The following is a 12,328-nucleotide window of genomic DNA, read 5'->3' as shown; positions in this document are numbered from 1 at the left end:
TGGGATGTCCTGTGGATGTCCATTGTATTTTAAGAACAATAATTTTATTGTTCCTGTATTTCATTAGCATTAAGGGGTTTTGTGGGGGAAGGTGGAGGAATATTATTTGTGGTTAAGAACACAGTATTTCTGATTTGGCTTTGTACATTTTCTCCTGCTTTTGCCTCTTCAAATGAGATGTCAGAGTTACATAATCTTTCTGTCAGGTCTGTTAGTCTGTAGTCTAACACTAAGAGCATATTTCAGGGAGCATGATATGGCTAGTTTAATCAGGGTTGGCATTTCTATCTGGTAAAACACTTTAATGAGGCAATATTTTCATTAACTTGGGAAATGTAATTAATCTTTGACAGAACACTGAAATGATTTGTACTTTAGGCTCAGTGACATGGTTGATTTCAGGGGAACTTTTTAAAAAAATACTGGGCTATGTGCTGCCGGCTTATTGTTTGCAAGAGTTCTTATCTATCAGTATGTAGAGAACTGCACTTTATTGACATGCCACTTGGAAAGCATGTTTCTAGGGCTGAAATTATATGTGACATGCAGGGAGGCGGTGTTTCTCCCAATTTCTTCTTTTAAAAACAAACAAACCACAAGCTGCCATGGGAGAGTTCAGTCTTCAGCGGAGGACCAATGGGGGAGGAACTGCTTAGCTCTTCTTTTTTTCAGCAGAAAACATCTGAAGGTGGAAAGAGTTGAAGTAACCTTTTTGGTCAGCAGAACAAACCAGTTAACTATGCTTAAAGTTGACTTCTGAATTTTGACTTGCTTAGAAGTCATTAACCATAGTTCTTGGTTCAAGCAAGGCTGGATTACCAGTGGTACAATTGGACCAGAGGGCAGGGCTGCAAGGGGCACAGATTCCGAGCTTCCTTTTAAAAAAGTAGAAGATGGGAATGTCTCGTTGTCCTTGAGCCTCTCCTGCTCCGCTTCTTCCTCCACTGCTACTACTTGCTGTTCTGATTCCCCATGAACTTGCTCTCATTTCCTAACTCCTCTGACCTCTCTCCTGGTTACTTCTTAACTTATTTGAAATATGTCTCATATAATTGGCAAGCATTAAGCAATCCCCAAATAACTGAATTTTAAACGTTAGCAGTCCTTACAAAAAGTCATACACCTTACTTGATTGTTTTAGTGGCCTGTCAGATTTAAAACATTCATCTTCCCAAATGCACAAACACTTCACTGGGAGGCTTTCTAGAAATGTCACGGCTCCTTCCTTGCTAAGCAGCCTCTTGACAGCACATGTTGGTGTGGCAGTCGATTGTTCTGGCAAGGTTTAAAGATTTTTCTGCAATCGTGAAAAAGTTTTACCTGTTGCTTATGTCACACTCAGAATATGCTTTCTCCTTCTAAAACTGGCTTTTGTCCCAGATGCAGTTGTGGTCAGGAGTTGTGTTCCAGGGCACTCTATGAAAGTGAGGCCACCCAAGCCTTCAAAAGCAGAAATAAACTATATTGAAACCCATGTTAATCTCACCTAATATATTTTAGAACTACATAAAATGTTCCAAAATACAATATGTATTGAAGAAAAAAATTGAGACACTCCTTTGTGTTCTTCTGTCTATGGTATTAAGTCTGGCCGATGGTCGATAAGTGTTTCCAAGGCAACTGCAGAAAGAAAATTACCTAAATTTTAATGGAACATGAACAATTAGGGATTCCACTGAGTCTTCCACAAAGACCCTAGACATTTGCAAAACCAGCATCTGCCTTTTAAGTACAAACCCTCCCATGAGATGATTAACCTCAAAAGAAAGAATATTCAAAGTATTTGCATGGAAAGTGGGGATGGGTGCAAGTGATACATAAATTTAGGTGTCCACAGGTCAACAACTCTGACATTAAATTGTGTTGGTTTCAGCTTCAAAGCCCTCAACCTTTAAATCAATGTGGTTTGGCTTGAAAGCCCTAAAACTTTAGACACATGACACACACTCTCTCTCTTTCTCTTTCTCAATTGGCAGTTAAGGGAAAACTCACAGAAAGCTATAAACTAGAAGTTTTATACTGCCTGTCTCCACATTTTGCGAATAGCTTGCATACACTCTGAACCCCCCACCCACCCAGGTGTACTCAGAGAGTCAGTATATGCACCCACTACGAAAACGTGATTACCCTTCACCTTATGCTCAATAAAGGAATACGCCAAAGGAATGAAGAAAGATTGGTTTATTACATGAAACTAAAAGAGACAGGGTATATAGATGTTGCTTCAGGGAGCAAAATTTGCGGGCAATAAATACAGTCACTAAGCATTTATACACCTTAATTATAGAGTGCAAAGAGAGTCTCTAAGTACCTAAGCCTGAAGAGTGAGTGCAACAATGCGCCACAGACTCACATTAAAAGAGAAGATGGGGAGGGATCCAGATCTAGAAGCAGGCCCAGCGGAAAGCCAAGGATCAGAGATCTGTACCTCCTGTGAGAGTTAGGCTCCCCCTTCAGAATCCTGTGCCAGGAAAGCGACAGGTTTCTCACCTGTTCCTTTGCTTATGATCCATCAAAGCGTAAGGTTGGTCCTTGAGAATGTATAACAAAAAGAGGATACCAGTGGAGATTGTGAGCAACCCAAGCTTTGAAAATCTGGGGTTTAAGTACAGTTTGGGGCCAACCGTACTCCATGGAGAAGAAAGAGGGTTTCCTTAGTGAGTTGTTTCAACCATTGGTTATATGTGCTAGTTTACTATTCTGTTTACTAATGTATTTTGAAGCTGAGGGGACGTGGTCTTTAATTTGGGAATACCATATGATCATACAGTTCCTGAATAAGAATGGCATCTTGAAAGGAACTTCATTGTCTGTACAAAGTCTGTTTCCTTCTTACATAAGGGTGTTAATTAAGTTTCCCGGTCAACACGAGATTATTATGCTGATCCTTTCTGTAAGCATTAAGGGTCAAGATGGTTGCTTGTACCTTCCAAGCTAGGTCTTAGATAGGAGCTTGTACCTGGGTCACAGATAATTGATGAAATGTATTTTTGTATTAAACTCATTCTAACTGCACTGATGGCATGATTCATAGAAATAAACAGTGCCAAAAGCAGACAAGCACCCCTCATTACAAAAGCCAAAAGAGTAAGCAGTGTGTCGTGTTCTTTGGAAGGAAGTTGTATGCCATATGTTTTCATTTCAGGTGTTATACAACAGACAGTTTCTGTGGGTGTTTGCAGTCGCCCAAAATAGATCTTTCCTTTCCTACCAAGTTATAGTGGCCAAATCTAATGTTACTGCTGTCCCTTACCTAGATATCTTACACAACTTCCAGTACAGCTGCTGTTTTCTCCATATGTTTCTATTCACAAATCAATGACCCATCTAATTGCCTGTTAGGTAGCCATCTGCCTTCAGGGTTATTGGCTGTCTAGGACAGGGGTTTTCATCCAGTGTGCCGTGGCACCCGGGGTGCCGTGAATGGTGGTCAGGCATGGGCGTACCAGGGGAGCAGAGGCCAGCTGCCTCCATCAATAAAAACCAATGCAAATAGGAGGTTCTGCTGCCCCAACGAAAGCCTGCCCCCAACAAAAATCCTGGCTATGCCCACGAGGTCAGGGGAGCCATGGGCAACACTAGCCTGAATCCCTCTTTCCTTCCACCCTCCTCTGATGCCCCCTCGCGTCTCTGCCTCCCCAAGACATGCATGGCTGTTTGTTGCAGCAGCCCTAGCTACAAGCTCCACATTCGAATGGTGCCTCTGGGTCTGGCCAGGAGGTGCCAGTTGGCAGGAACTGAGGCGGCCTCAGAGTAAGCAGGTAAGCAGGTGAGGGAGCCCAGATGGTTAGTCCACCAGCCCTTGCTGTTGGGAAAGGACAGACAAGTGGGAGGCTGGGCAGGCAGGCAGGCAGGTGCTGCACTGGCCTTTTTTTTGCTTGCTTTGTGCAATGCCTGCCTGGGAGCTGAGTGCCCAGTACCCAAGGGGAGCCTTTCTGCCATGCAGGTCCAGTGGGTGCCCACTGCTGCCACTGGTGCCTCCCAAGGTGAGTAAGGTGCTGGCCTGACGTTCACCTTTGGCCAGTCTCTGTCAGGCCATGAAGGCTGGGGGCATCCTCTTCCCAGGCCCCTGGGGGGCAGTGTGAGGAGGTTCCTCTGTTTGGGGTGGGCAGGCGCAGCTCAGAGAGCAGGGGCAGCTGTGGTGGTTGCCTGGAGGACTCCCAAGGAGAGGGGAGAGCTGAGGGAACACTCCACAAGGGAGGGTGTTCGAAAAGGGGTGGGGGGCTGCTGGCTCTGCATTCAAGGGCTGTGCTTCTGAGGCTCAGAGCGCATTTCCCTGTAGGGGAGCCGCAGAAAGAATGTAGTTGGTCAAGGGAGCCATGGACTTTAAAAGGTTGAAAGCCTCTGGTATAGGACGTGAATGATGACAGAATACAAACAGCATGGCTGCGTTCCTCACCCCACTCCCCCGCCCCGTGATGATGGAGATGTGATGAGGCTTGCTCATCTGAACGGTATTATTTGTAAGTATATTGCAACGGTTGATCCTCATAAGTTTGAGGTGATGCCAAAAAGGGCATGTGGAAAATTTACTCCAGATTTATTATTATTCACAGCAGCACCCTGGTGAATGGTTTTGTTCTGTTTTTGTGATTTTCCTAAATATATTGTTCAATGTTTGAATTGCAGCCATCAACACCTGGTTCACAAACAACCCTGAGAGGTTGTGTGGCAGGCTTCAGTTTTTAAACCATCACAAGGTCACACAGCAAGCTTCATGATCGCATGTTTTTTATGCTGATGTCAAAGGACATAGTCTTTACTAAAGACTGGTTATGGTTCCAAAGCATATCTTGTTTGGGAGTTTGTTAAATGAAGTAATTATACCTAGAGCTGACCCCCCCCCCACACACAGGTTTTTGTATGTGTTGTGAACAGTATTATGGTGAGGACCAGTAGAAAGGGGGGTGGGTGGAATTGGACTGCAATAAATCCAGCTGAACACAATTACTTCTGAGTAAACATGTACGTGACTGCATGCTCTTATAATTCTGGTTAGTTGGTCCTATGCACTTACCTCCTGTTTTATTGTGTATTTTAATTATGAATATTTGTATTTTAGTATTTGTATAGTTGGTTTTCATGTCGAACCATTAGAAGCCTATTTTGGCACTGAACAGTATATAAACAATAATAATGATTCTTAAAACCTCAAGAAATCTATACTGTGAAACTTTCATTCACCTTTATGTTCCAGCTTCGCTCATTACAATTATGGTTGGAGCCCTGCACACATTCAGTGTGTTCAGAGTTTTTGCTTCAGGCATCAGACTTCTAACCAACATTATTCTTGTCATTCCATTGACTGAATTTGCCACAGTACCAGTGTGACAAACAGCCATAGAAGTTAGCATAAATGGAATAAAATAAAACCAATGTTGAAAGTGATCTTTTCCTGTTAATGATGTCGTAAAGGCGCTTTGTGCTCACGTGGCAAATGTGTGAAGTGCAGCAGAACTTCTGTTTGAGCTTTGGACTGGAACAGATTTCTCCCCCATCCCTAGTCTTTGGTGCATACCCACTCTCTTATTTGGATAATACTCATGGTGAACTAGTAACAAATTTGAATTTGGAAAGTTGCCCAGAGCATCTTAACGGCACATAATTTCAGGAACATGAGTTAATTATGTAGATTACTGGTGAAACAAATAGGTTGAGAAGCAATTAGTGCAACCCAAATGCAATATCCACCAGGATTTCCCAGCTGAGTTGTGGCGATCATGCCATAAATCCTTCACCCCAGTTCAGCCGGTGGAACCTGTGCCCACTTAAGTCCCTCCAAGGGGGGCTCTGGGGGAGTGGCAGGAGGAGGATGGGGCAAGGAGAGTCTTGCCCCTATTCTAAATCCTGTTCAGCTTGGTCATGGGACCTAGAACCCAATCCTCTAAACTCAGGCCGACACTCACCTGCCCACTCAGCCAGCACTGGCCCCCTCCCAGGGGCTTCTCAACAGAGTTTAGGATAGGGCAGCTTACCGTCAGGTAAGTTGCACCAGTTTCCTATAGTCAGGATTTCTCTTTCTGAAATAGCAAGGATCATAGTGGGTTGTCATTAGTATTTGCAGTATTACTTTTAAAAAAGTATCCTCTTCATGCTAACATTAAATTGCTTTATACAGTAGATAATTTCTATATACTGTATTGGCCTGAATATAAGTCTCACTTTTTTTTCCAAATTCCAACCGTGAAAAGTTAAAGCGTGACTTAAATTTGCGACCTTACAAAAATTGGTTTTTACGACATCACTGCTGAAACAGTAAAACAGAACGGGTGTGAGTGCCTGCGGAATTTTAAGGCAGCAGCTTATATTCGTGTGTTGTCTTTTTTATATTTTCCCTTTGAATTTTAAAGGTGCGGCTTATATTCAAGTGTGGCTTATATTTGGGCCAATACGGTATTATGTAGCCAAGGCAAGGCAAATCGCAAGTAGCCTACTGCCATTTCCCTTCTTCTTTTAGCTGACGTGGACCAAGCAGAGAACTCTGTCATTTGCAACAGCTAAATTGGCATCCTATGCAAGAAAGTGGAGCAAATTTATAAAACCTCTCTAAACCCTTGTTATACTTTTTTTTTGCCAGCATTACTTTGGGCTGCTGGACAGAAGTACTTTGACTGTCCTTCGGATGCTGCTGCATGTGTGTTTCCCCCTCACGTTACTACTAAAAGCCATTGTTAAAGGTGGGGCTGGCTCTGGGGACAGAGCAGTAATGCTTGACTCCAGTGCTAGAAACTAGGATAGGAGAGCTTTCTGTCGCACGGCTCCTGGAATCTACATTATGGGCGCAAAAACAGAAAGTCTAGTTGCCATTTTGTCCTTTTCACAAGAGTTACTCCTGTTGCATTGGGGGAAGTGGCATTTCCCACAGAAGCCGCAGTGATCTCTCCTACTGTGGAGGTGGGCATGGGGGCATTTCTCCTTCCGTGCCATCAGTGCCAGCAGCGGCAAATTTATTCTTGAGTCTCAGTTGCCATACATGGTGACAAGATTTCTCGAAATGCTTGCATTCTGACAGTCCCGTTGCAAAATGCGCCTGGTGCCTGACTAATTTCAAATGCTGCTTGACCCTGTGCAATGTTGCTATTTCATTCCTAAGCATAGTTTAGAAATTATGTTCTATTCAGTTCTAGTCAACAATACTTATTTTCAAGCTAAAGTGTCCATGACTGAGGTATAGAACTGTAGTTCTCAGCTTCTTTTCCTCACTAAATTGTTCTATTCTTAGTTGGAACACTATACTTTGGATATGAACTCTTGAGAGATTATCTCCTAGACATCTCCTAGACACCTATTTTCAGCCTTCCTACAAGCAAGACTTGTTCAGAAGGCCATTAGAAAATGGTTATGATGACCAGAAGTGCTGAGCTTTTTGCAGTGTTGATAAAGCAGTGGGACAGCAGTGCCTTCACTTTTTGAAACCTGCCATTCTATTCCCTGAAGGCAATACACATGTGCATAAAAGAGTTTGGTTCTTTTCCCTTTTTTAATTTCAATTTTTATTGGTTTTCCATAAAGCCAAGATACACAGAGTCAAGCACAAAACATTTTGTTTCATATAAACAAAACAGAACAGAAAATTTAAACTGGATTCCGAGAGGACATGGTAATATTGACAATTTTGGCAATACAGAAAGGTAGGTTATACCAGTTAAACAGAGAAGTAATACTTGGTTGTTACCAATAACAATTACATTTGTGCACCTTTAGTTATATCCATTAGTTACAGACCCCTTACATCTGTTTTCCAATATAAAATAAAGAACATATGGGAAAAACAAGAAAGCAGAGAAGAACTGTAGGCATCTCTCTTCCATGTGCTTCATCATTTGTGTCATCAATAAAATCAAACGACATAAAAACATCTATTATTTAGCATGAGAAAATGAACGATTCTTTTTCCCTGTAGCTTTTAGGGGAAAGAAGAAATTCACTGGCATTTGGTCAAGGAACACTCATGTAAGATTGCCTTGGGTAGTCCTCAAGGGGCAGAGTTAATGTTGCTTTAGCATCGCTTTACCTTCAGTTACAATTTATTCCCCAAAAGTGTTACTGTCAAGAACTGTTTGAAAAGTGATGAAAATCTAGGCCACGTATGACTAGACAGTGCGGTGTATTTATGAACATTTATGCAAGAAGGCCTTTTTGTTCACGTAAAGCTAATAACCATGTCTTTATTAATTAGTGCCAGCATTCTGTTATCCTTCTAAGCCATGCTCCTTCACATGTGTCCTTTATGCATCGCAGTGCATTTGCTCTGCAGTTGTCAAGAGTGAACTGTGCCGGGGAAACACCTGGCCATTGCACCTCCATATCAGGGTGTTTATTCACACAATTTGAGCTACTGCTAGCTCACTTTTCCTGCAGTTCTAATACAGAGCCACAAAGGATTTAAAATCAGGTTTAATGTGAGAAAGAGCTGGAAGATTACTGAGAGCAAATAATTCCGTTAACTCTCTAGGAGATACACAACTAGACACCACAAGACAACAGGGCAACCCTTAATATTCATTTTTCAACAAATACAGAGATAATCTTTAGAACCAATTTTCCAGAACATGGACTCCAGTTTATCATAGTTAATCCTCACCCCCATCCTGCCAGCCCCTTAAACTTCAATCTGTTGATGAAGGGCAGGCAGAGTATGGACAAAGAATGGGTCAAAATCCACTTCTACCAGTGTGAGGCTATATAATCTAGATATAACACATACCAGGGCCATCTCCAAAGTGGTATTTGTGAAGAAAAGTATTAAAAAAGGCCACTCAGTGCAGTCAAAGGCCTTTAAAGGGTACAAACCAGGGGATTTCTGTTTCGTCAGCTGTGGCGTATATTTAATACCCTGTGGATGGAGGAAACCATCTTTCTACTTGAAATAAACCCTACTTGGTTCAGATGAAATGCATGCCACAAGTACAGCTGTGAATATGTTTTGGTCCTGCTGAAGGAGGGAGATGGGGCCATAAGACTCCAGCAAGGGAGGGCTCTCCCAGGTTTAAGTATCAGAATAATCTCCCCAACTAGGACTTGGGAATGGCATCTCCTTGCATAATGTTATTAACAAGAACAGACAACTGCAAGACAAAAGACATCCTTCAAACGCTTGTTTGGATCACCCAGAAGTCCCATCTGGGCCTGTTGATTTGCGACTTTTAGGCTTCTAATTATGGCCTGTTTCCTTCTTAGAAATTATTTGAGAAAGAACTTCCCTGAAGAGATTGAAAGGTACAAAATAGGGACAGAGTGAGTCCAAAAAGATGTTGTAATTTGTACAACATCTGGATTGGTGGGGATGTATATATGTACATAATACTTCAGATTTGTTGGTGCTGACCTTTAAAGCACTAAATGGCCTTGGCCCTGTATACCCGATGGAGTATCTCCACCCTAATCGTCCAGCCCAGACACTGAGGTTTTGCTCTGAGGGCCTTGTAGCAGTTCCCTCAGTGCGAGAAGTGAGGCTTCAGGGAACCAGGCAGAGGGCCTTCTTGGTGGTGATGCCCACCCTGTAGAACGCCCTCCTATGTTAAGGAGATGAGTACCTATATAACTTACAGAAGACATCTGAAGGCAACCTTGTATAGGGAAGCTTTTTAATGTGTGGTGCTTTATTATGTTTTTATACATGTTGGAAGCCGCCCCCCAGAGTGGCTGGGACAACCCAGTCAGATGGGCGGGGCACAAACAATAAAACAACAACAACAACAATTCACAAATACTTTCCTAAACCTGAGATCCAGAAAGATCATTCACTGATAAGATCTTGCGTGTAGTTCTACCTTTTAAACACATTAGCCAATAATTTGGAATTCTTGTTTCTAAAATTTGTAGTATTTTTCATTAACATGAATAAAAGACTTAGCAATCATTGAATTCTAAAGCTTCAAGTATGCACCGCTTAGATTAACAATATTTGAGGTCCCTTGGAGAACTGGTGTCCTTGTGTTTCCATTCCAATCCCAGGATATCGGTGGTTAATTGGGTTTTGATACAGGATGAGTTATTTATTTATTTATTTATTTAACAGATTTGCCTGCAGGAGCTCCACAAAGGACCACCGTCATAGCACCCTAAACTACTGGGTATGCCAGACCAATGTCCACATTTAATTGAAAATATTGTAAGAGAGAATCGCTAATGGTTACAGAGTGGTATTTTAAGTGAGCAAGGTGGAATTAAAGTACCATGTTGGAGAACACACAGCAGAACTATATAAGGTGCTCGTCTCCCAAAGTCCCTTTGAGGAAAAAGTATCAGTACTTTGATACTATGAATCACAGTATCCTTCTGGATATGTTGTCCAGGCTAAGTGGCTGAAATTCCCCTCTTTCTTAGGATGGATGTTTCCAGAATTACTGCTTCACCATTGGCAGTAATTTTGGGGGAGCTCCACAGATATCTAGTCTTTTTCTTGTGTTGTTGAACATTCATCCAGAAATTTGGCCCAGGGTTTAGCTAGTATTTACTGTAGTATATGACATCAGGCTTTATCTCTATTTTTTCATTAGACTGTGCTTGTCCTTGACCAGTGATGGCCTGGATGAGATGGAAACCAGGCCTTATGAGGAACAGTGGAAGGAGTTGGGTACATTTAGCCTGGTAAAGAGGAGGCTGACAGAAGACATGATGGTCATTTTCAAGTATCTAAGGCCTGTCACATGGAGCAAGCTTCTTTTCTCCTGCTCCAGAGGGGAGGACCAATGGATACAAGTTACAAGACAGGAGATTCTGACTAAACACCAGGGAGAACTTTCTGACAATAAGAACTGTTTGACAGTGGAATGGACTCCCTCAGAAGGGACAGATTGATGACCACCTGTCAGGTGTGCTTTAGTTGAGATGATTCTGTTCTTCCATTGCAGGGGGTTGGACTAGATCAGTGTTTTTCAACCACTGTTCCGCGGCACACTAGTATGCCGTGAAATGTTGCCTGGTGTGCCGTGGGAAAAATTAAAAAATCCGAAAGATTTTTTTTTATAAAAAAAGTCAAATTTTCGATTGGGGCGCCGTCCCCGGAGGGAGGTGGGCGAGTCGGGCGGCGAGAGGCGGGGCGGCGGCGGCGAGGAGAGGCCGCCCAGCGCGGGGCTCTCGCCATCTGCCTGCCTGGCTGCCTGCGAGCTCGGCGGGCAGCGCCTCCGTCCGCAGCGCCCGCCTCGCAGCTCTCATTCCCTGCCCCTGCCAAAGCTCACCCAGCCAAACCGCGCTCTCCTTCCTGCCTCGCTTTGCTGCCTCCTCCCCCCCCACCCCCAAAGCTTGGAGGTTCCCCGGCGCCGGCCCGCAGGTTTGACCCCCTTCTCACACCTGTTCGCGCTCCTTGCACGGAATGGGGCGGATGGGGAGGAACGGGGCTCGCCACTGCCTCCGCTCGTCCTCCCCCCCTCCGCCGGCGGTCCCGCGATTCTTGGCTTTTTGGCGGTTGGCACAGAAGGAAGGCAAGGGGGAGGGAAAAAAGCCCAGGTTGCGCACTGAATAAAGTATTTTATAATTTTTCATATTTCTGTTTACTTACTATTTCATAATAAAGTAATTATAAAATACTTTCTTTGTGTTTATTTGATTCCTATTAAAGAGAATTACTTTATATATAGTCAATATAGGCACAGAGTTAATTTTTTAAACATTTTCTAATGGTGGTGTGCCTCGAGATTTTTTTCATGAAACAAGTGTGCCTTTGCCCAAAAAAGGTTGGGAAACACTGGACTAGATGACCCTTGGGGTCCCTTCCAACTCTGTCATTCTATGATTCTATGCATAAATGGAGTCTTAGCCCAGACAAGATGGAGGTACTGCTGATTATTGATTCATCCATTCAGGGGAATATTCTGGACTGCACTTCCCCCAAACCAGGTCCCCAGTCTGGACATGCTTATTGATCCAGCACTGTTTATTGAGGCTCAGCTGACTCTGTGGTCAAAGCCCTTTAAAGAGCTTCAGCTGGTTCTCCAGCTTTGCCCTTCCTTGAATGGAGACAGCTTGACTTAGAAATGTATTTATTATTAGCCAAACATGCTAACAGGGCAGTTTACAGAAATATAAGGTGATCTAAAATGTAATATGCAAAAGCATCAAAAACAATGCTTATTAAATACACTTATTAGATAGCTAGAAGCTTCATAAACATAGCAAAAAAGTTTAAAAGTTTCTATAAAAAATACCAAAGCTGGTGCTAGACAGACACCCTTCAGTGGAGTGGTCATTCCACAGACATGGAGCCACTACTGAAAAGGCCCTTCCATGGGACCTCACATCTTGTATCACACCAGGGAGCCCTAATCTGCTGATCTTAATGCATGGGCAGGTTGGCATGGGAGAATGAGACCGTAACATATTGCAA

General features: G+C 43.1%; 1 protein-coding gene across 2 annotated transcripts in view; it reads left to right on the top strand.

The window, feature by feature from the left end:
• Positions 1–12,328, top strand: part of VWC2 (von Willebrand factor C domain containing 2) — a 34,807-nt gene that overhangs the window by 5,462 nt on the left and 17,017 nt on the right. The window lies entirely within an intron of this gene.

The sequence above is a fragment of the Podarcis vaucheri genome (assembly GCF_965113315.1).
Source record: "Podarcis vaucheri genome assembly, chromosome: 13".
Lineage (NCBI taxonomy): Eukaryota > Metazoa > Chordata > Lepidosauria > Squamata > Lacertidae > Podarcis > Podarcis vaucheri.
Note: the sequence above shows the minus strand (reverse complement) of the source record. Positions and strands in the feature narration are given on the sequence as shown.